Source organism: Gorilla gorilla, chromosome 3 (assembly GCF_029281585.2).
Source record: "Gorilla gorilla gorilla isolate KB3781 chromosome 3, NHGRI_mGorGor1-v2.1_pri, whole genome shotgun sequence".
In the NCBI taxonomy this organism is placed as follows: Eukaryota; Metazoa; Chordata; class Mammalia; order Primates; family Hominidae; genus Gorilla; species Gorilla gorilla.
The window spans coordinates 24823184-24848452 of NC_073227.2; the positions used below are offsets into that span (position 1 = coordinate 24823184).

At 41.4% G+C, this 25269-nt stretch overlaps 1 protein-coding gene and 2 long non-coding RNA genes across 17 annotated transcripts in view; 2 read left to right on the forward strand and 1 right to left on the reverse strand.

Annotated features, from left to right (window-relative positions):
• Positions 1-10465, forward strand: part of LOC134758301 (uncharacterized) — a 222307-nt gene extending 211842 nt beyond the window's left edge. Inside the window, exon 8 of the long non-coding RNA XR_010133338.1 lies at positions 10360-10465. This is a non-coding gene — a long non-coding RNA (uncharacterized lncRNA). The remainder of the gene's footprint in view (positions 1-10359) is intronic.
• Positions 1-25269, reverse strand: part of LDB2 (LIM domain binding 2) — a 393312-nt gene that overhangs the window by 103980 nt on the left and 264063 nt on the right. The window lies entirely within an intron of this gene.
• LOC134758302 (uncharacterized) overlaps positions 19439-25269 on the forward strand; it is a 47673-nt gene continuing 41842 nt past the window's right edge. For all 3 annotated transcript variants that reach the window (XR_010133339.1, XR_010133341.1, XR_010133340.1), the window contains exon 1: positions 19439-19572. This is a non-coding gene — a long non-coding RNA (uncharacterized lncRNA). The remainder of the gene's footprint in view (positions 19573-25269) is intronic.

Consider the following 25269-nt stretch of genomic DNA (forward strand, 5'->3'; position numbering starts at 1 on the left):
TGTGCAGGTTTTCGGCAAGAGAAAGCGGCCTCTGCACATTCTATGGGTTCTGAAATGGCCCTGGTCAACCTGATCCTTGGACCTAGGTGCCGATGCTTACAGCAGCACGTCACTAATGTCTCTCATAGGTTAAAACACACATAACAAGCGCACCGGACTTTCCGCCATTATCCCATCATTCTTCCTTGAAGCTGTCCCATCACCTTTCAGTGGGGGACTGGGGCTCCATTCCTGAAGATGAATGACATCTCTGAACGGTCTGCACTCCATCACCTCCAGGACGAGAGGAGGCCTTCTGACGGGGAGAGAGGAACACCAGACATCTGCTGGACCACACGAGTCAGGAGCAGGGCTGCTCCATTGCAGGTCACAGCTCAGGCTTCTCTCTCTGGCTTCATTCTCTCTCTTCTGTCATTATTAAAAACTAATAAGAAGGTCTGGGGGGCGGGGCCAAGACGGCCGACTGGAAACAGCGACATTCGGAGGCTCCCGTAGAAAAAACCATAATAAGCGAGTGAATCCTTCACTAGCAATCAAGGTATCCATGTTCTCTCATCAAAATTGACTAGAAGACTGGTGTGACCCATGGAGAGAAGGAAGAACAGCGCGGGGCGGTGGCCTACCTGAGGGCCACACAGGGAAGGGGAACCACCTCCTCCCAGCCAAGGGAGATGGTAAATGAGCGTGCTACCCAGCCAAGGAAACTGTGCAACCTACAGATCAGAAGATCCCACTTGCGAACCCACGCCACCGGGGTCTAGTGTCCCAACCCCGGAACCAGCAGATTCTTAACAGCTTCTCAGCTGGAATCTGCTTAAGCCTACTGAACTCCCGGGGGAGGGGGGCGGGGGGGAAGGGCAACCAGCTGCCTGCTGTCTAAGCCATTTGAGCTCCTTGGGGGAGGGGCAGCAGCCAGCACTGGGACTCACAGCTGCCTAAGCTCCCTAGGTAGGGGAAGAGTGGCACCCATTTCTATAGCTCCAGGCTGTGCTTTTCCCCTGCTGGAGCCAGGGAGGCTGGACAGCTTGGTCCCAAGACGTGTCCCCACAGCCCAACACATCGGCTGTGGCAGTCTGCGGCCAGAGTGCCTCTTCAGGCCCAACCCTGACCCATCCTCCCTCAGGCAGTGCTTCCCTGCAGGATCTCCAATAACTCCAGCCAGAGGCTCAGGGGCAGAATTCAGATCTCCCTGGGCCTGAGCCCCTAGGCGGAGGGGGAGAGGTGGCTGCAGTCTCTGCTGACCAGCAGACTTAGCCTCTCCTCCTAGTAGTTCTGAGGAATCTGGATAGCACAGATGAGAGGGTTTCCCCTCTCAGCGAAACACACTCTCCCCACCAAGGGACAAAGCGCTTCGTTAAATGGGTCCTGCTACCTGTGCCACCCGACTGCGTGAGATCCCCCAACAGGGGTTGTCAGACACCCTACTGGCATCCTAATGGCATCAGGTTGGTGTCCCTTCGGGTCAGAGATCCTGGAAGAAGGAGCAGACACCCATCTTTGCTGCTCTCCAGCCTCCTTGAGTGACATCTCCAGGCATGGGAGCGAATCAGATGAATATGGCCGGAAGTGAACCTCCAGCAAACTGCAGCACCCCTACAGAAGAGGGAGTTGACTATTGAAAGAAAAACAAACAAGCAGAAAGTGGCAACAACAGCATCAACAACAAAAAGGCCCCCACAGAAACTCCATCCAAGGGTCAGCAGCCTCAAAGACCGAAACTAGACAAACTCACCAAGATGAGAAAGTATCAGTAAAAAAATGCTGAAAACCCAAAAGGCCAGAGTGCCTCGTCTCCTCCAAATGATCGCAACATCTCTCCATCAAGGGTGCAGAATGGGGCAGAGGATCAGATGGATGAATTGACAGAAGTAGGCTTCAGAAGATGGGTAATAAAAAACTATGATGAACTAAAGGAGCATCTTCTAACCCAAAGCAAAGAAGCTAAGAACTTTGATAAAAGGTTAGAGGAATTGCTAACTAGAATAACCAGTTTCGAGAGGAACATAAATGACCTGATAGAGCTGAAACACACAGCATGAGAACATTGTGAAGCATACACAAGTATCAACAGCCAAATCGACCAAGTGGAAGAAAGAATATCAGTTTGGAGACCACCTTACTGAAATAAGACATGCAGACAAGAATAGTGAAAAAAGAATGAAAGGAATGAACAAAGCCTCCAAGAAATATGGGACTTCATAAAAAGACCGAACCTACGATTGACTGGAGTACCAGAATGTGATGGGGAGAATGGAAACAAGCTGGAAAACACCCTTCACAATATTATCCAGGAGAATTTCCCCAACCTAGCAAGATAGGCCAACATACAAATTCAGGAAATACAGAGAACGCCATTAAGATACTCCACAAGAAGATCAACCCCAAGACACATAATCATCAGATTCTCCAAGGTTGAAATGAAGAAAAAACTGTTAAGGGCAGCCAGAGAGAAAGGCCAGGTCACCTACAAAGGGAAGCCCATCAGACTAACAGAGGACGTCTCAGCAGAAACTCTACAAGCCAGAAGAGATTGGAGGCCAATATTCAACACTATTAAAGAATTTCCAACCCAGAATTTCATATCCAGCCAAACTAAACTTCATAAGTGAAGGAGAACTAAAATCCTTTCCAGACAAGCAAACGCTGAGGGATTTCGTTACCACCAGGCCTGCCCTGCAAGAGCTCCTGAAAGAAGCACTAAATATGGAAAGGAAAAACCAGTACCAGCCACTGCAAAAACACACCAAAATATAAAGACCAATGACACTACAAAGAAACTGCATCAACTAGTGTGCAAAATAACCAAATGGCAGCATGATGACAGGATCAAATTCACACATAACAACACCAATTTTAAATGTAAACAGGCTAAATGCCTCAAGTAAAAGACAGACTGGCAAATTGGATATGGAGTCAAGACCAATTAGTGCGCTGTATTCAGGAGACCCATCTTACATGCAAAGAAACACACAGGCTCAAAATGAAGGGAGGGAGGAAACTTTACCAAGCAAATGGAAAGCAAAAAAAAAAAAAAAAAAAAAAGCAGGGATTGCAATCCTAGTCTCTCACAAAACAGACTTTAAACCAACAAAGGTCAAAAAAGACAAAGAAGGGCATTACATAGTGGTAAACGGAGCAATTCAACAAGAAGAGCTAACTATCTTAAATATATATGCACCCAATACAGGAGCACCCAGATTCATAAAACAAGTTCTTAGAGACCTACAATGAGACTTAGACTCCCACACAATAATAGTGGGAGACTTTAACACCCCACTGTCAGTATTAGACAGATCAACAAGACAGAAAATTAACAAGGATATCCAAGACTTTTACTCGGCTCTGTATCAAGCAGACCTAGTAGGCATCTACAGAACTCTCTACCCTAAATCAATAGAATATACATTCTTCTCAATACCACATGGCACTTATCCTAAAATTGACCACATAATTGGAAGTAAAACACTCCTCAGCAAATGCAAAAGAACGGAAATAATAACAAACAGTCTCTCAGACCACAGTGCAATCAAATTTGAATTCAGGATTAAGAAACTCAGTAAAAACCACACAATTTCATGGAAATTGAACAACCTGCTTCTGAATGACTCCTGGGTAAATAATGAAATTAAGGCAGAAATCAAAAAGTTCTTTGAAACCAGTGAGAACAAACAGACAATGTACCAGAATCTCTAGGACACAGCTAAAGCAGTGTTAAGAGGGAAATTTATAGCACTAAATGCCCACATCAGAAAGCTAGAAAGATCTCAAATCGACACCCTAACATCACAATTAAAAGAGCTAGAGAGGCAAGAGCAAACTAATCCAACAGCTAGCAGAAGACAAGAAATAACTAAGATCAGAGAAGAATTGAAGGAGGCAGAGACACGAAAAATCCTCCAAACAATCAACGAATCCAGGAGCAGGTTTTTTGAGAAAAATTAACAAAACAGATTGACCACTAACTAGACTAAGAAGAAGAGAAAAAAGAATCAAATAGACACAGTAAAAAAAGATAAAGGGGATATCAACACTGACACCACAGAAATACAAACTACCATCAGAGAATACTATAAACACCTCTAAACAAATAAACTAGAAGAAATTGATGAATTCCTGGATGCATCCACCCTACCAAGACTAAACCAGGAAGAAGGTGAATCCCTGAATAGACCAATAACAAGCTCTGAAATTTAGGCAGTAATTAATAGCTTACCAAACAAAAAAGCCCAGGACCGGACAGATTCACAGCTGAATTGTACCAGAAATACAAAGAGGAGCTGTTACCATTCCTTCTGAAACTATTCCAAACAACTGAAAAGGAGGGATTCCTCCCTAACTCATTTTATGAAGCTGGGATCATCCTGATACCCAAACCGGGAAGAGACAGAATAAAAAACGAAAACTTTAGGCCAATAACCCTGATGAACATTGATGCGAAAATCCTCAATAAAATACTGGTAAACTGAATCCAGCAGCACATTGAAAACCTTATCCACTACAATCAAGTTGGCTTCATCCCTGAGATGCAAGACTGATTCAACATATGCAAATCAGTAAGTGTAAGCCATCACATAAACAGAACCAAAGACAAAAACCACATGATTATTTCAATAGATGCAGAAAAGGCCTTTGGTAAAATTCAACATCCCTTCATGTTAAAAACTCTCAATAAACTTAGGTATTGATGGAACACATCTCAAAATAATAAGAGCTATTTATAACAAACCTACAGCCAATATCATATTGAATGGCAAAAGCTGGAAGCATTCCCTTTGAAAACCGGTACAAGACAAAGATACTGTCTCTCACCACTCTTATTCAACATAGTATTGGAAGTTCTGGCCAGGGCAATCAGGCAAGAGAAAGAAATAAAGGGTATTCAAATAGGAAGAGATGCAGTCAAGTTGTCTCTCTTTGCAGATGACATGTGCCAATGCAAAATTCAGTCATCCAACATATGTTTATTTATGAAATGCCTACTATGCATTTATATTCAAAAAACCCCATCATCTCAGCCCCCAAATTTCTTGAACTGATAAGCAACTTCAGCAAAGTCTCGGGATACAAAATCAATGTGCAAACATCACAAGCATTCCTTTACACCAACAATAGGCATGCAGAGAGCCAAATCATGAATGAACTCCCAGTCATAATCACTACAAAGAGACAAAAATACCTAGGAATACAGCTAACAAGTGATGTAAAGGACCTTTTCAAGGAGAACTACAAACCACTGCTCAAGGAAATAAGAGAGGACACAAACAAATGGAAAAACCTTCCATCCTCATGGATAGGAAGAATCGATTGAGAAAATGACCATACTGCCTGAAGTAATTTATAGATTCAATGCTATTCCCATCAAGCTACCATTGACATTCTTCACAGAATTAGAAAAAACCTATTTTAAATTTCATATGGAATCAAAGAAGACCTTGTATAGCCAAAACAATCTTAAGTGAAAAGAACAAACTGGAGGCAACACACTACCTGACTTCGAACTATACTATAAGGCTACAGTAACCAAAACAGCATGATACTTGTACCAAAACAGACATACAGACCAATGGAGCAGAACAGAGACCTCAGAAATAACACCACACATGTACAATCATCTGATCTTTGAAAAGCCTGCCAAAAACAAGCAATGGGGAAAGGATCTGCTATTCAGTAAATGGTGCTGGGAAAGCTGGCTAGCCTTATATAGAAAACTGAAACCAGACCCCTTCCTTAACACCTTATACAAAAATTAACTCAAGATTGATTAAAGACTTAAATATAAAACCCAAACCCATAAACACTCTAGAAGAACACCTAGGCAATACCATTCAGGACATAAGCATGGGCAAAGACTTCATGACAAAAATGCCAAAAGCAATTGCAACAAAAGCCAAGATTGACAAATGGGAGCTAATTAAACTAAAGAGCTTCTGCACAGCAAAGGAAACTATCATCAAACTGAACAGGCAACCTACAAAATGGGAGAGAATTTTTGCAATCTATCCCTCTGACAAAGGTCTAATATCCAGAATTTACAAGGAACTTAAACACATTTACAAGAAAAAAAAAAACAACCCCATCAAAAAAAGTGGGCAAAGGATATGAACAGATACTTCTTAAAAAAAGATATTTACGTAGCCAACAAACGTGATAAAAAGCTCAACATCACTGATCATCAGAGAAATGCAAATGAAAATCACAATGAGATACTATCTCATGCCAGTCAGAATGGTGATTAGTAAAAAGTCAAGAAACAATAGATGCTGGTGAGGCTTTGGAGAAATAGGAACGATTTTACACTGTTGGTGGGAGCGTAAATTAGTTCAACCATTGTGGAAGACAGTTTAGCAATTCCTCAAGGATCTAAAACTAGAAATACCATTTGACCCAGCAATCTCATTACTGGATATATAACCTAATGGAATATAAATCATTCTACTATAAAGACACATGTACACATATGTTTACTGCAGCACTATTTACAATGGCAAAGACATGGAACCAACCCAAATGCTCATCGATGATAGACTGGATAAAGAAAATGCGGTACATATATACCATGGAATGCTATGCAGTTATAAAAAAGAATGAGATCATGTCCTTTGCAGGGACATGGATGAAGCTGGAAGCCATCAACCTCAGGAAACTAACACAGGAACAGAAAACCAAACACCACATGTTCTCGCTCATAAGTGAGAGTTGAACACTGAGAACACATGGACACAGAGAAGGGAACAACACACACCAGGGCCTGTTGGGGTGTGGGGGGTGAAGGCGGGAACTTAGAGGATGGGTCAATAGGTGCAGCAAACCACCATGGCACACGTATACCTATGTAACAAACCTGCACATTCTGCACATGTATCCCATTTTTTTAGAAGAAATAAAAAAAAGTGAATAAATAAAATTAAAAAAAAAGAAGGTCTAGGGAACCCTCCTGGGATTCGTCCTCCCAAGGCTCCTTAGGCCTGAGCCTCTGCCAGGAGTGGGCCATGGGGTCAAGAGTGGGGACCTGGAGCAGCCCTGCCTAGGACTTGACTCCGTGCTCCGCCTTATGGTAGCTGTGTAACCTTGGGCAAGTTCCTTAATCACTCTGGTCTCAGGTCTCTTGTTGGATAAATGGGAATTAGAACAGAAGCAACCTCATGGGGATGTTGTACAGATGGTATAAAACCATCCATGAAATGCTCTTGCCTCGGGCGAACTCTACCCCCTTACCCTAATTAACTTTTCTTCCTAACATTCATGGATACTCACATTATATACTTGTTACTGTATCAACCATTCCCCCACAAGAATACAAGCTCCAGAAAGGGAAGAACCATGTCTTTTTGTTACTGGTTATTCTCTCAGAATGCATAGTAGGCATTTCATAAATAAACATCTGTTGGATGACTGAATTTTGCATTGGCACATATCAAGATAATGTGTTGACTATTGTTAGTTATTTTATAATTTTATTATTATTAACTTGCCATAAAGATTAAATAACACGGAAAACACCTGATTCCCAGTGTGTGTTCAATACATAGGGAATAAATGCTAGCAAAAGAGAAAGGGAGAGATGGAGGATGAATGGAAAGAAGGAAAGAAGGGTCAATGCATTCCCAAGCAGAGGGGCTGAGAATAAAATCAACTTGATGTCCAGGTAGGCAGTGGGGCAAAGGGGTGGTTGGTGTCAGGAGAGTGAGGAGATGGAACCAGCCACCTTAGTCTCTGGCCAATAACCCATTTTGAGTGAATTGTAGGTTGGGGAGACAAGGCCGCCAAGAGAAACCGTGTTTCCTAAGAGTGACTTGAGGCTGCCCTGGTGCTGTGTGACTCTGCATTTGGGGTCTGGAGACATCTTCTGTATCAGAACCTACTCCTTTTGCTGTTTCCCAGAGCTAGGAGACCAGGGACATAGAGCTTGGCTGCCTCCTCGAGTAGAAGTCCCCTGACACCACCCCATGTCAATATAAATGTATTATGTACCTAGGCAGGTCAGGGTAATCTAGATCAAGTTCTCCTGTCTGTTATTATTTTCTCAAATCTTTGGAAACTCTTGGTATTATTTTTATAGTTTGCATTCAAATGATTGTTAGTATGTGCCTTGCTACATAATAACATCTCTTCAATTATCCTGCTCTTCATCCCTCTATCTTTCCCCTCCTCCCCTTTCCTCTCCCCCAAGGATTTTGTTATTAGAATTTCACCCTCTCCTCAGGGGGAACATTTTAACAGCATGGGTTTATGGCAACCGTAAAGAAGGAAGTTGGAAAGGCAAAGCCGGACGTGATCCCCAGTTTTATAACAAACTCCTGTCAAAACATAACAAACCCCAGCCAGACATGAGCTGCATGACAGAATGCAAGACCATAAAGATGATGGAGATCAGATGGGACAGGCACTTTATAGAAACAAACACCTTCCTTGCAAACAGATAGGGCGAGTGGAATACTGAAAACCCTCCCCGGGAAAAAAAAATGGTAGGAAGAAATAAGAACAAAAACATAAAATTCAAATGACAGCCCAGCCCAAGGAGATAAACTCGAGGCAGACAATCCAATTTTACTAAATCAAGTCGACATCTCCTGCTGACCTTAATTGACCACAGTAAGCTGGATCCTGAACAAATATAAAATTAAGAAGTGATTAACACCCAGTGGAGAAATGGACCATTCAAGTGTAGGTGTTGGAAGTTTCACTCTCGGGACATACTCGATTTTGTATAGAAAACGTGAAATCATCCATTCCCTTGGGGATGGCCGCCAAGGAGCCATAGCACTGCAAGAGGTCAGAGATTCAGTGTTCCTAAGAGCTACACATGGAAGGTTTTGTATCTGTTTAGATCCTGCACTGTGTCCAAACACAAATTCAGGTTTCTATGGTATTGTCATTATCAGAAAGAAGTATGCAGAAGAAGAAGAAGTGAAACTAATATATGCAGCTTACTGGGATGCCAAGACGCATAGGAAGATTTTTTCTACTATTAAATTGGAAGCATGATAAATGGAGAGAAGGAGGAACACTAACCTGGCCTGTATTGATGGAGTCCTTTAGATATTAGGGGTGGGTGCTTTGAGAAGTCTTCCTATAGTCTCTCTGGCTTTCCTCTGCTGAGCATTCTGACTGCTCTTCTGTCTTGTATTTTTCTGGATAATTCTTTCTTTTTTTGAGCTCCCAACTTGGGAACTACTTCCTCCAGGGTGCCTTCTCTGATTTCCACAGGCCAATTCTGTTAGGCGCACCTCCTGCAAATTCCATTAACTATGTACACTTGTCTATTACAGCATTTTTCACACTACAGTGATCCTCACACTTAGACTACACCTGGGGAGAAGCAGGTTAAGATAACGATTCCCAGGACTCACCCCCAGCAGCTTCCATTTTCACTGGACTGGGATAAGCCTAGGGTCTGACACTTTGAACAAGTGTCCCAGGTGCTTTGGAGGCAGGTGATCCCCAGATCAGATTCAGAGACACTCTGCTTTATTTGAATTGTCTTCATGGCCTATTAGTGTGTGGGCTCCATGAGGACAGACACCCTATCTGCCTTGTTCGCATTCATGCTCATAGGACTTGTCAGGGCACCCAGCACCTAATAAGAGTGATGCCTTGTATATATGTATGAATGTATATGTGTGTACATATGTGCATGTGTATGTGTTTGTGTATGTGTGTATATACACATGTGTACATACATACACATATCCACACGCACATATATAGTTATTGACTGAACGTGACATGGAGTTGTGTTTGGTAGGTGACAGAATCTGCTCTGCTCTGTTCAACAGAGAGGACAATGCGGCCGATTCAGGTATGGAATACTGGAAGGAGGTGCAGTGTTCCATAGCCTCCAGTTGCCATCACAGATTTTCTCTGTGAGGGTTTCCAGGTGATATGGTTTGGCTCTGTGTCCCCACCCAAATCTCATGTTGAATTGTAATCTTCAGTGTTGGAAGAGGGGCCTGGTGGGAGGTAAAGGAATCACAGGGGTGGATTTCTCCCTGCTGTTCTCATGATAGTCAGTTCTCATGAGAGATCTGGTTAAGAGTGTGGTCAGTTCTCACGAGAGATCTGGTTAAGAGTGTGTAGCACCTCCCCCATCAGTCTCTTCCTCCTGCTCCAGCCGTGTAGGACATGCTGGCTTCCCCTTCGACTTTCGCCATGATTGTAAGTTTCCTGAGGCCTCCTCAGTCATGCTTCCTGTACAGCCTGCTGAACCATGAGCCAATTAAACCTCTTTTCTTTATAAATTACCCAGTCTCAGGTAGTTCTTTATAGCAATGTGAGAATGGACTAATAACCAGGAGAACCAATGGGATCCTTAGAAAACAAAAACAAAAGCAAAAATTTTTTGCTGTGATTGACAACTAGGTAACACGCTGGCTGCCTTTGTCCTGCCAGAAACTCCTCAAGGCTTACCCTACTGCAGACCACACCAGGCTACAGACCCTGATCAGGAGAACTCCATCCCACCAGGTGAGAACCTCCCCTAGTGGTCCTTCTGCTGAGAGGACAAATATTTCAGTTTTCAAACCACCAGGACTGCATTGATGCCATGTGGTAAGATAATTTTGGAAAATAAATTGGAAAGATGAAGTTTCTTTTCTAACATTCCAAACTGTTATGTTTCTGAGATGGGCCACACTCCACTTAACATGTTAAAATACGTTGGAGCACTGAGCTTTACCCAAGGTTCATTATAGTGGAGACTTTGCATGATGAATTTGTTGAAGACGAGGGATTTGCAGCAATCCAAGGAGGTAATTCCCAGAGCCACCAGGCCATCGTAAGCATGTATGAATTGATAACCAGGGTGATCATTCGTGCAATTTCAGGCTGTGGATTTATGAACAATATCTCACTAGTGGATAATATCGGTTGTCAAGTGTATGTTTTATTACCCCTAGAACTCCCTTTTGTTTTTACAAGTTGCTAGTGGATATCTCTGTTTTTTTTTTTTTCTCCTGGCTTCACAGAAATTTGGAAGGGGTTTATTTTATTTTTCTTCTTTTACCAGAGAAGTTAATATTAATAGTAGGGAAAATTAAAAAGAATAAAATAAAGATAGCAGATAAAACATTATGAATAACCATTTCATCGGCACTTTAAATACTATGGAAAGGATTCTAAATGCATATTTTATTATCTGTAGCTAGTGTAGGAGGATCTTGTATAATATGTCAGAAGCATGCTTTCTCCATCTGAGTTATTATCAGAGTTGGGATAAAATTTTCTACACGTCTCTAGCCTCCCGTTGTCCAAAAGTTCCATGAAGGAAGAGACCATATCTATCTTGATCGCCTCCATATCTTTAATGTCCAAAACAGTGCCTGGCAGAGTTGCCAAATAATTAATGTGTTCATCCATCACAGTGAGTCTCTAATTGCTGGATGACTGAGCTCACTGGATAGGCTCATATCAAGTCAGGCAGATAGGATCCAGGAAAAAGGATGATCCTAAATGTAAGGTGCAGGCAAGAAAAACCAGACATAAGTAAGTTCTGAGTTGTTAGAATTATATGACTCCTTAGAGTCTTAGATGCTTAGATGTGGGAAACCAACAACAAGCTAAGACAAACATGAAGAACCCAGCCAGGAAATAGGTAAGGATCATCTTCCAAATCAATAGAGAAATGAGTGTTGCCAGGGAATGTTTTTCTTGATTCCTAAGTTTTCTTCTCTGTGGACGAATTCCCATTAAGGTGATACTTCTCGCCTCTCTCTGCCTTCTCATTCATCTCATTCATCTCATTCATCTGGGGAATGTGGGGAGGTGAGAAGGGTGATGAAATCTTATCAGAGAGCTTGAATTTTAGAAGGTGAAACTTGGGCATGTGTAGCCAGCCCCTTCCCTTCCTCTTCCTGTTCTTGAATACAAGCTCTACAGGGAATGTGTGTTCTACTCAGCTTCTCCAAGGGGAGACTCTGTCCTATAGGCTGACCAAGTGCTGGTGACTGGGTGGGTAAGTCTACTTGTTCCTGTACTTGATAGTAGAAAAGTTATTTGCCTGAAGACATAAGCCATGTTCTCCAGTAACTGTTTATACCAGAATTATAGATGGCATCTTTTACATCTACCTTTGTCTTATTTCTCAATTGGTTCAGAACTTAAACCCTTTATCACGGTGTCCTTTGTTGGAATCTAGATTCACTGACTAATAGTTGGCAGGTAGCAAATGAACATCAACCCAATTCAACTCCACAAACTCTTTTCACACATCTACTACGTGTACAGCACTGTGTTGTGTTTCAGAGAGATTACAGCAATAACCAAGAAAAACTTTCAAGCCAGGCCAGGGGTACCTATATAACATTCTAGACTCATAATGGGGGAGCATATCTCTGAGGTCATGGCAACTGATTCACAAACAAAAGCCAACTGCCCAGTTTCAGGTTTATATATCCAGACTCTTTAGTTGACCTGGGACCTTGGCAGCCCCAGATGCATCTTGTAACATGAGCTCTGTAAGGGCAAGAACTCTGCCTTAGACTCTGTCTTGGTCCCAGAGGGTAGAGCAAGGCATAGCCTATAGCATGATAATGGATGGTTGCAGAGAGGGATGGATGGCTGAATTCTGCAGGATAGAAGATGTGTGTCGAGAAGATAAAAATCGCCTCCACCTCACGTGATCATAAAGGCAAGTTAGAAAGAGTTTGGGGTCTCCCAAAAATTATGCTTCTAAATCAATTCTATAAACTTATTTATTTTAATTTAATTTTACTTTTTTTCAGAGACAGGGTCTTGCTCTGTTACCCTGACGAGAATGCAGAGGTGCAATCATAGTTCACTGCAACCCTGAACTCCTGGGCTCAAACAATCCTCCCATCTCAGCTTCCCAAGTAGCTAGGACAACAGACCTGCACCACCACCCCAGCTAATTTTTTTTATTTTTATTTTTTGTAGAGACAAGGTCTTGTTATTTTGCCCAGGCTAGTCAATAACTCTAGGCCTCAAGCAATCTTTCCACCTCAGCCTCCCAAAGTGCTAGGATTACAGGTGTAAACCACTGTGCCCTGACCAATTATGTAAATCAAGAAAGAGGTTGTCAAAAATAATATAGTGGGAATTTTTCTTAGATTAAAAACCATATTTCAACACTAGAAGTAAAGATGCTTTGAAATATTATGTTGGTGCAAAAGTAATTGTGATTTTTGCAATTAAAAAGTAACCGCAATTACTTCTGCACCAATCTAATAAAAGCAGATGTCTGCTAAGTAGGTGGATAACAAATCTATACAAAGAGGCTACTGCCACTTCCTTCGATAAATCTTTTGTTTTGCCTTTGCGGCCAGTGAATAATCAGTGGAATAGTGAAGCTGTTTGATAGGGAAAGCTACTCTGATATTCTAGATAAGTGGGCCAGATACCAGTTGGAAAAGCAACACTGAGTGCTTAGTTAGAGAAACTACAGATTAGATGATATATTTCAAGGGGAACAAATAAAGAGAAAAACAAAAACTATAAATTTCTGGCACACAGAAGATCTTCAGTAATTATTGGTTGAATGACATAAATGAACCAGATACTTGCTTACAAAAAGAAAGCCAGGATAGATACAAATCACAAAGATGAGGCAGTGTTTAGAGTTATGGGAAATAGCAATAGCAAAATTTTCCTTCTTCATCCAAGGTCTCTTGAGACTTCAGGATACCTTGGGGATTAAAGACAAGATATCAAGAAGAACAACAGCTATTGGCTGGTTTTGTATGGAGGTTCTGAATGAAAAGCTTTAAAGTTCAGCTTTTTCTCTGCAGATAGAAACTATTAAGGCGTTTGAGCAAGGCAGGAGCAGATCTGGATTTAAATATTTCACAGCTTTAAATGTCTATTTTTTTAATAGTCCAGTAGTGCTTAATTTTCCCTGTTAATATTCACGTTGAATTGCTGAGAAACTAAGATGGGATTTTATCGCTCTAGCGTAGAGTGAAAGCATTTGCTAATGGGGGAAACACTCCAATCTCTATGTGCCAAAAATAGTTGCCTGTAATTTTAGATACTTTGTCTTCAAAAACAGTGTCTCCAAAAGCTATTGTCCTAAAGTTTGTGATCCTGTAGAATGATCTCAACTCTGATTAACTTATCATTCTGTCAGTGTTCAATTTTACCACGTTTATTTTTCTCTATATACCACTAGACACTTTGAGCCAACTCCCAAAAGATGATCACTATTCTATTCCGAAACCAAACCTATGACTAGAATGTATGCTTCAAGAGGGAGGCCCTTGTCTTTTTATTTATTCCTGTCTCAGTATCCAGCCAATTTCCTGGAATGCAGCAGGCATTCAATAAATATTCTTTGAATAAAAAAGTAAATGATGACTGCTGCAAATTTAGTAAAATAACACACATTGAGAGTAAGTAGAGAAAGCTAGAGGAGAAAAAAGAACATATACAGTAAATAAAAAAGACAAAATGTTCTGCAAAGAAATGCCATTTAATTGCTTTTAAACATATTATTTAAAATAAATGACTATCGGCCGGACGCAGTGGCTCACGCCTGTAATCCCAGCACTTTGGGAGACCGAGGTGGGCGGATTACCTGAGGTCAGCAGTTCAAGGCCAGCCTGGCCAACATGGTGAAACCGCATCTCTACTGAAAATACAAAATTAGCCAGGCGTGGTGCCACACACCAGTAATCCCAGCTACTCAGGAGCCTGAGGCAGGAGAATTGCTTGAGCCTGGGAGGCGGATGTTGCAGTGAGCCAAGATCATGCCACTGCACTGTAGCCTGGCCGACAGAGCAAGACACTGTCTCAAAAATAAATAAATAAATAAATAAAAATAAAATAAATGACTATCAATGTGCTGTCAATTAAGTGAAACTTGAAGATACTTGAATAAGTCAATATGGTCACATTGATACTCAGCTTATTTCATGTAACATGCATGGCTTGAAAGCTGCTTAAAGTGCTTGAAATATACATATATATACACACACGCACACATTATATTTATATATTTAAAAAGCTTAACAGTCCCTTACCTCTACTGCTACCATATTTTCCATTATTCATTTGTAAGCAAACTGTTTTTGGCCCCATAGAGAAAATAATTTCATACTAAATCAGATTATAATTCTGAATTTGAGGTGTTCAAAAAGCAGAGATCTTACCACAACTACAATATGCTGTTCGCAACAGCCTCTCCTTGCCACCTCCTTCCAAACTCTTTTTTGCCAGTTCTAGCTTCACAAAGGTACCAGTACCATTATTGTTATTACAAATTATGTTAATAAAATTATATTGCATTAGGGATTTTTGTTATATATGTAGATTTTAGCTGCACTTGTCATACACAAGAAAGAAGTAACTATGTGAGACGAACATTAATCTGCTTCACTATAGTAATCATTGTTATACAGTGTAGCATCCCGTAACACCATCTTAAACTTCAAAACTGCACACTGAAATTTGTGTTTTGTTTTGGTTTTTATAGAGGCAGGGTCTCACTATGTTGCCCAGGCTAGTCTCAAACTCCTGGGCTCAAGCAATACACCTGCCTCAGTCTCCCAAAGTGCTAGGATTACAGGCATGAGCCACCATGCCAAGTTACACAGTAAAATTTTTAAAATAAATAAATAAACAAAAAATAAAAAATATATAAAATGTTGGTAACTACATTTTTTATTATGTGCTCGTCATTGGATTAAGTGTTTTGCCTACACTATCTTCAATAATCTCAATGACTTTACACAGAAGATAGTATTACTATCCCAATTTTATATAAAAAAGACTGAGGCTTAGACAGCTAAAGATCGCACATGTAGAATATCTGACTCCAAAATCAATCATTGGTCAATAATATATCTAATGCCATGTCTCTTACTGTGTTGGACCATTATGTGTCTCTTGAAATCTGATTTAACTTTATTCACAATTGAACCACCACCACACCTATCCAGCATGGTCTATTCCACATTATAAATGAGCAATGAAAGTTTTGCTACATTGACACCATTTTATGAATAAAGGCTAAAAAGGTACAATTTACTGTATTTAAAGTATTAAAAGAATTTGTTTCTCTGGGTAGAATTTCAAAGAAAATACAATAGTATCTGTTTAGGATGGTTAAAATACTCAGAGCTTAAAGATCACCTAGTCTAACCATCTACTAAAGGTATCTGGCCAAGTTCTCTCATCTTTGAAACCTTTCAATGGCTCCCCATTGTGCTCAAGATGAGGTCGGGACTCCTTAATGTGACTTGCAAGGATCTTTCATGACCTGATCCCTGCTTACCTCTTTTGCCCCATCACCTGCTAGTCCCCTGCATCCTCATGCTATTTTCTCTGCATCATCTCATACCTCTCTCTAAGTCCCTGCAGCCCACCCCACATCACAATCAGTCTTGCTCCAGCAGCACAGAACTTCTTATAGCCCCTTTGAATCAGATATCTCTCCCTTGCTTTTGAGTTTTAGTTCATAAAGTTCCATCTGCTTGAAGTGTTTTCTCTGATTAATTTATACTTTAATAACCTCTTCCAGGAAATTTGGAGAAAGGATCACTCAGCAGAGCTTCTGCTATTCCTTCTCCTCAGTAGTGACAGAGCACTTCTCCCACGGGATTGAACCATTGACCTGATTGTTCTTCATGAGACTGTAAGCTCTTTGAAGATAAGGACTTCAAACTGTCTGACTCATTGCTGTATCTCCACAATACCAGGGATGGAGTAGCCTTGATACATATTTGGTGAATAAATGAGTTAGACCTAAAAGCCCGGATGGCCACTCAGTACTCTTCCATGAATATATCAGCTTCTCAACTGCAAAAAACACAAGTGCAATAAAGTCTTTGGGCAGTACAGTTTTCTGAATACTGGGAAGGGTTCTTGCACGGAAAGCAGTTTAAGACACCCTGAAAACTTACGGAAGTTTAAGCACACTCCCAAAGCCTGCTAATTTCCATGGCTTCTCTTAGTGATGGAAAAGCACTTCTTGATTCCAGCATGCTGTTTCATCATCATTGTAAAGAGTGTCTCCAATGTCTCCTACTCCTCACAGCCTCTGCATAAAACCACTGGTCCCTGCTGTTCTGTTCCAGAATTGCAGAATGCTCCAGTAAGAATGGTCTTCTTACTGGACCATCCTGTCCAACACTGGTTTGTGTTGGACACAACCTATATCACTGATTTGTGATATAGGTTGATACAGGACAGGGAACCAGAATCCTTAAAGGCCACTAGGTAGAGGGCAGCACACTGCATATTTGATTGAACCAAGGCAAGGCTTTGTGCATTATCTTATTCTATTGATAGCACAACCCTATGAGGTTGGCAGTCATTAACCCCTTTGTATAAATGAAGGAAATGAGAATTAAAGATGATAAGTTGTGCAATGTCACACACTGGCTAGTACATCTAATGTTCTCTTTCCATCTGCCTCATTTTAATTAGACATCCAAACCACCTCATTTTAATCAGAATACACGTTAGTTACTAGACTACTTGGAGAACATGAGATTTTTACCTTTATCACCAATTGAAGTCCCTGGTTCTTGTTTGCACTTATTCTTTCTCTCGCTGTTTTGCAGTGGCAGAATGTCACATGTCAAAAAAGTACTGCCATGGGAGACACATCATCATAAAGCCTAAAGTTTGAAATTGGTCACGAATGACCAGCATATGTCAACAACTTTGAAAATACCTATTCCCAAATCACACTAGCTAGACACTTCACTTCAGTGCTTGAAATCTAGCCAGGTTCTCACAGAGAAATCAGGCAAATACAACTTGTGCTTATTTCCAGTTCCCAGCTCTGGCTAAGCTTCATTTTATTGTAAATCATCACAGATTTTTTTTTTCATTTACTAGCTCTGTGACCTTGGACAAGTTGCTTTACCTTGCTGTGTCCTGGTTTTCTCATCAATAAGTAGGAATAATAGTCCCTACCTCAAGTGGCTACTGATTAGATATGGTAACATGTAATGTCCTCATCAGAGTGACTCTCAATGAAGATCAGGTAGTCTTTTTTGTGACATATATGAGCCTCGGCAGCAAGCCTCTCCTACTGCTTACTGTGAAAGGATGCCAACACCTGGATGGAAACGCTGCAGAAGAAAGATCCATTAGATAGCCATGAAAGGAGATCTGGACTATAGACAAAGGATTCTCCAGAAACTGCAAGGAGACAGAACACAGAGAACTGCACCTTAGCTATCTTAAAGGTTACCGCTGCTGTGTTAAAAAAAATCCTTCTGGTGGGGCCATATGAAGTACCCACTCTCAACGCCTCCTTCCCCAATGGCTGCATATTCATAGTCAGGGCTTCTTGGCAGTGAGACACACACCATGAGTCACACTGGGAGGTCAGTGACGAAACCATTATTCCCTTCAGTGTCATCCCCGCCCCACCACAATTCCACTTTTGATTTGACACTTTATATGCTTAAAACATCTGGAAGTAAATCATCATCGAAGATACTATAAATGTGTGTGGTAATTATTGATGTGGCCCATACTACTGGGAGCAGTGTGCTTCTGTTCTTTTCCAGTTCAGTGAAAAAGGGGTTATAAATGTTAAAAACATTAGACTCCCCCATTCCACTCTTCTGTACAAGTGACTATTCTCCCAGGTGCTTGTGGGGAGCTCACTCTACCTTCTGGAAAAAAGGAAGGGAAAACTAACATTTATCATTATCATCATCATCATCATCATCATCATCATTATTTTTTGGCTGCTATCTCTTATGTGTCGGGTCTTTTACATCAACTATCTCCATTTTATGGGTAGAAAACCCAAGCCTCAGAAAGATTAGGTTACTTTCCTAAGTTTACACAGACACTAAGTGACAAAGAGTCAGGATTCCTGGTGTGGTAGGCAGCCTCCAAGATGGCCCCAGGGACCCCTGCCTCCTGGTATTCACCACCCTTGTGAAATCCCTTCTCTTTGTGTGTTGGCTGAATTTAGTGACCTGCTTCTAGCAATAAAATAGAACATGAGAGAAGCGATGGGATATCATTTCCAAAATTAGGTTACAAAAAGACTGTGGCTTCCATCATGGGTGACTTAGCACATATTCCACTGAGGGGTGGGATAAACTGACTTGTGAGGACTGGCCTGAACACCTGGCCACTGCTAACACAGAGGGCCAAGCTGCTGGAGTCAAATCAACATGCACATGGGGTTTATGAGTCAAATTCTGCCCCTTTTCACCATGCCTGCACCATTAAAGAAACCCACTCTGATTCCATGTGGCCAATTCCAACCACTCATCAATGAGCCAGGATGTCCCCAAGTTCAACATAAGGAAAGAGAAACGAGGCTGCATTTCAGACGGTTTGGGTGCAGTGAAACTGGATGGCACATCATGCCTAGTACCTTTTCTTTTAACTTCTAAACGCTTGTAAACTCTGTGTGAATCAGAAACATACGGGTTGCATTACTCTGACTCAATTCATCAGAATGTTGTTTTGCAAGGATTACGTGAATTCCAGGAAGGCCTTGAAAAATAGTATTCTTTCATCTCATGCCCCAAAAGCTCCCAATAGGATGGATCCCCAAAACCAAAGATGTTGCCATTTGACTTAGAACCTCTCCAGGAGAAGCTCACCATCTATTCAGCTCCTACAGAGGGCCCTGGACTGAAGGTACTGATTTTCCAAATTGATAGTGTATTTGCATCAGATCCATCTTCCTATGATTTGGGGATGAGAAAGGTAACTTTTGGGAAAGATCCTTCTCAACTTTTTTGCCTGACAAAACACTACCCATCCTCTGGTGAGTTAAATCTTTTTTTTTTTTTTTTGTCCTGTACCATTCGAGAAAGCCTCTCTTAAATTTGAGTCACCCGGGGTCATTTCCAAGATGGCCAAATAAGAACAGCTCTGGTCTATAGCTCCCAGCAAGATAGATGCAGAAGATGGGTGATTTCTGCATTTCCAACTGAGGTACCTGGTTCATCTCACTGGGACTGGTTGGACAGTGGGTGCAGCCCACGGAGGGTGAGCCGAAGAAGGGTGGGGTGTCACCTCACCCAGGAAGTGCAAGGGGTCAGGGGATCTCCCTTTCCTATCCAAGGGAAGCCGTGAGTAACTGTATCTGGAGAAGCAGTACACTTCTGCCCAAATACTGCACTTTTCCCATGGTCTTCACAACCGGTAGACCAGGAGATCCCCCACCCTGTGCCTGGCTCAGTGGGTCCCATGCCCATGGAGCTTTGCTTGCTGCTAGTGCAGCAGTCTGTGATGGACCTGGGATGCTGAAGCTTGGTTGGGGGAGGGGCATCCGCCATTGCTGAGGCTTGAGTAGGTGGTTCTATGCTCACAATGTAAACAAAGTGGCAGGGAAGCTCAAACTGGGTAGAGCCCACCACAGATCAGCAAGGCCTACTGCCTCTCTAGATTCCACTTCTGGGGGCAGGGCATATCAGAACAAAAGGCAGCAGACAGCTTCTTCAGACTTAAACGTCCCTGCCTGACAGCTATGAAGAGAGCAGTGTTTCTCCCAGCATGGAGTTCAAGCTCCAAAAATGGACAGACTGCCTCCTCAAGTGGGTCCCTGACCCCCGTGTAGCCTAATTGGGAGACACCTCCCAGTAGGGGCCAACAGACACCTAATACAGACAGGTACCCCTCTGGGATGAAGCTTCCAAAGGATCAGGCAGCAATATTTGCTGTTCTGCACCCTCTGCTGGTGATACCCAGGCAAAGAGGGCCTGGAGTGGATCTCCAGCAAACTCCAACAGACCTGCAGCTGAGGGGCCTGTCTGTTAGAAGGAAAACTAACAAAGAGAAAGGAATAGCATCAACATCAACAAAAACAGAAGTAGGCTTCAGAAGGTTGGTAATAACAAATTTCTCCAAGCTGAAGGAGCATGTTCTAACCCATTGCAAGGGAGCTAAAAACCTTGAAAAAAGGTTAGAAGAATAGCTAACTAGAATAACCAGTGTACAGAAGAGCTTCAATGACCTGGTGGAGCTGAAAACCACAGAACAACAACTTCGTGAAGCATACACAAGCTTCAATAGCCGATTCAATCAAGCGGAAGAAAGGATATCAGTGATTGAAGATCAAATTAATGAAATTGAGTGAGAAGACAAGATTGGAGAAAAAGGAGTGAAAAGAAACAAACAAAACCTCCAAGAAATATGGGACTATGTGAAAAGACCAAATCTACGTTTGATTGGTGTACCTGGAAGTGACGGGGAGAATGGAACCAAGTTGGAAAACACTCTGCAGGATATTATCCAGGAGAACTTCCCCAACCTAGCAAGGCAGGCCAACATTCAAATTCAGGAAATACAGAGAACACCACAAAGATACTCCCTGAGAAGAGAAACCCCAAAACACATAACTGTCAGATTCACCAAGGTGGAAATGAAGGAAAAAATGTTAAAGGCAGCCAGAGAGAAAGGTCGAGTTACCCACAAAGGGAAGCCCAACAGACTAACAGTGATGTCTCTGCAGAAACCCTACAAGCCAGAAGAGAGTGGGGGCCAATATTCAACATTCTCAAAGAAAAGAATTTTCAACCCAGAATTTCATATCCAGCCAAACTAAACTTCATAAGTGAAAGAGAAATAAAATCCTTTACAGACAAGCAAATGCTGAGAGATTTTGTCACCAGCAGGCCTACGTTATAAGAGCTCCTGAAGAAAGCACTAAACATGGAAAGAAACAACTGGTACCAGCCACTGCAAAACATGCCAAACTGTAAAGACCATCAACGCCGTATAAAGAAACGGCATAAATTAACAGGTGAAAACACCAGCTAGCATCATAAGGACAGGATAAAATTCACACATAACAATACTGACCTTAAATGTAAATGCGCTAAATGCCCCGATTAAAAGACACAGACTGGCAAATTGGATAAAGAGTCGAGACCCATCGGTGTGCTGTATTCAGGAGATCCATCTCACATTCAAAGATGCACATAGGCTCAAAGTAAAGGGATGGAGGAGGATCTACCAAGCAAATGGAAAGCCGAAAAAAGCAGGGGTTGCAATTCTGGTCTCTGATAAAACAGACTTTAAACCAACAAAGATGAAAAGAGACAAAGAAGGCCATTACATAATGGTAAAGGGATCAATTCAACAAAAAGAGCTAACTATCCTAAATATATATGCACCCAATACGGGAGCACCCAGATTCATAAAGCAAGTTCTTAGAGACCTACAAAGACACTTAGACTCCCACACAATAATAATGGGAGACTTTAACACCCCACTGTCAATATTAGATCAACAAGACACAAAATGAACAAGGATATCCAGGACTTGAACTCAGCTCTGGACCAAGTGGACATGATAGACATCTACAGAATTCTCCACCCCAAATCAACAGAATACACATTATTCTCAGCACTACATCACACTTATTCTAAAATTGACCACATAATTGGAAATAAAACACTCCTCAGCAAAGGTAAAAGAAGAGAAATCACAACAAACTGTGTCTCAGACCACAGTGCAATCAAAGTAGAACTCAGGATTAAGAAACTCACTCAAAACCACACAACTACATGGAAACTGAACAACCTGCTCCTGAATGACTACTGGGTAAATAATGAAATGAAGGCAGAAATAAAGATGTTCTTTGAAACCAATGAGAACAAAGACACAACGTACCGGAATCTCTGGGACTCATTTAAAGCAGTGTGTAGAGGGAAATTTATAGCACTAAATGCCCACAAGAGAAAGCAGGAGAGATCTAAAATCGACACTCTAACCTCACAATTAAAAGAACCAGAGAAGCAAAAGCAAACAAATTCAAAAGCTAGCAGAAGACAAGAAATAACTAAGATCAGAGTAGAACTGAAGGAGATAAAGACTTAAAAAACCCTTCAAAAAGAAACAATAAACCCAGGAGCCGGTTTTTCGAAAAGATAACAAAATAGATAGACTGCTAGCAAGACTAATAAAGAAGAAAAGAGAGAAGAATCAAATAGATGCAATAAAAAATGATAAAGGCGATATCACCACCAATCCCACAGAAATACAAACTACCATCAGAGAATGCTACAAACACCTCTATGCAAATGAACTAGAAAATCTAGAAGAAATGGATAAATTCCTAGACACATACACCTTCCCAAGACTAAACCAGGAAGAAGTTGAATCTCTGAATAGACCAATAACAAGTTCTGAAATTGAGGCAATAATTAATAGCCTACCAACCATGCAAAGTCCAGGACCAGACTGATTCACAGCCAAATTCTACCAGAGGTACAAAGAGGAGCTGGTACCATTCCTTCTGAAACTATTCCAATCAATAGAAAAAGAGGGAATCCTCCCTAACTCATTTTATGAGGCCAGCATCATCCTGATACCAAAGCCTGGCAGAGACACAACAAAAAAAGAGAATTTTAGGCCAATATCCCTGATGAACATCAATGCAAAAATCCTCAATAAAATACTGGGAAACTGAATCCAGCAGCACATCAAAAAGCTTATCCACCATGATCAAGTTGGCTTCATTCCTGGGATGCAAGGCTGGTTCAACATATGCAAATCAATAAATGTAATCCACCACATAAACAGAACCAATGACAAAAAACACGATTATCTCAATAGATGCAGAAAAGGCCTTCAACAAAATTCAACAGCCTTTCATGCTAAAAACTCTCAATAAATTAGGTATTGATGGAACCTATCTCAAAATAATAAGAGCTATTTATGTCAAGCCCACAGCCAATATCATACTGAATGGGCCCAAACTGGAAGCATTCCTTTTGAAAACCGGCACAAGACAAGGATGTCATCTCTCACCACTCCTATTCAGCATAGTATTGGAAATTCTGGCTAGGGCAATCCGGCAAGAGAAAGCAATAAAGGGTATTCAAATAGGAAGAGAGGAAGTCATTGTCTCTGTTTGCAGATAACATGATTGTATACTTAGAAAACCCCATCGTCTCAGCCCAAAATCTCCTTAAGCTGATAAGCAACTTCAGCAAAGTGTCTGGATACAAAATCAATCTGCAAAAATCAAGCATTCAGAAAGTCAGGAAACAACAGGTGCTGGAGAGGATGTGGAGAAATAGGAACACTTTTACACTGTTGGTGGGAGTGTAAATTAGTTCAACCATTGTGGAAGACAGTGTGGCAATTCCTCAAGGATCTAGAACTAGAAATACCATTTGACCCAGCCATCCCATTACTGGGTATATACCCAAAGGATTATAAATCATGCTGCTATAAAGGCCCATGCACATGTATGTTTATTGCAGCACTATTCACAATAGCAAAGACTTGGAACCAACCCAAATGTCCATCAATGATAGACTGGATTAGGAAAATGTGGCACATATACACCATGGAATACTACGCAGCCATAAAAAAGGATGAGTTCATGTCCTTTGCAGGGACATGGATGAAGCTGGAAACCATCATTCTCAGCAAACTATCACAAGGACAGAAAACCAAACACTCCATGTTCTCACTCATAGGTGGGAATTGAACAATGAGAACACTTGCACACAGGAAGGGGAACATCACACACCGGGGCCTGTCATGGGGTGGGGGAGGGGGAGGGATAGCATTAGGAGATTAACCTAATGTAAATGACGAGTTAATGGGTGCAGCACACCAACATGGCACATGTATAGATATGTAACAAACCTGCACATTGTGCACGTGTACCCTAGAACTTAAAGTATAATAAAAAAAATCACAAGCATTCCTATACACCAATAACAGACAAACAGAGCCAAATCATGAGTGAACTCCAATTCATAATTGCTACTAAGAGAAAAAAAATACCTAGGAATACAACTTACAAGTGATGTGAAGGACCTCTTCAAGGAGAACTACAAACCACTGCTCAAGGAAATAAGAGAGGACACAAACAAATGGAAAAACATTCCATGCTCATGGCTAGGAAGAATCAATATCATGAAAATGGCCTCACTGCCCAAAGTAAGTTATAGGTTCAATGCTATCCCCATCAAACTACCACTGACTTTCTTCACAGAACTGGAAAAAACTATTTTGAACTTCATATGGAACCAAAAAAGAGCCCACATAGCCAAGACAATCCTGGTCAAGAAGAACAGAGCTGGAGGCATCATGCTACCTGACTTCAAACTATACTAAAAGGCTACAGTAACCAAAACAGCATGGTGCTGGTACCAAAACAGATATATAGACCAACGGAACAGAACGGAGGCCCCAGAAATAACACCACACATCTACCACCATCTGATCTTTGACAAACCTGACACACACAAGCAGTGGGGAAAACATTCCCTATTTAATAAATGGTGTTGGGAAAACTGGCTAGCCATATGCAGAAAACTGAAACTGGACCCCTTTCTTACACCTAATATAAAAACCAACTCAAGATGG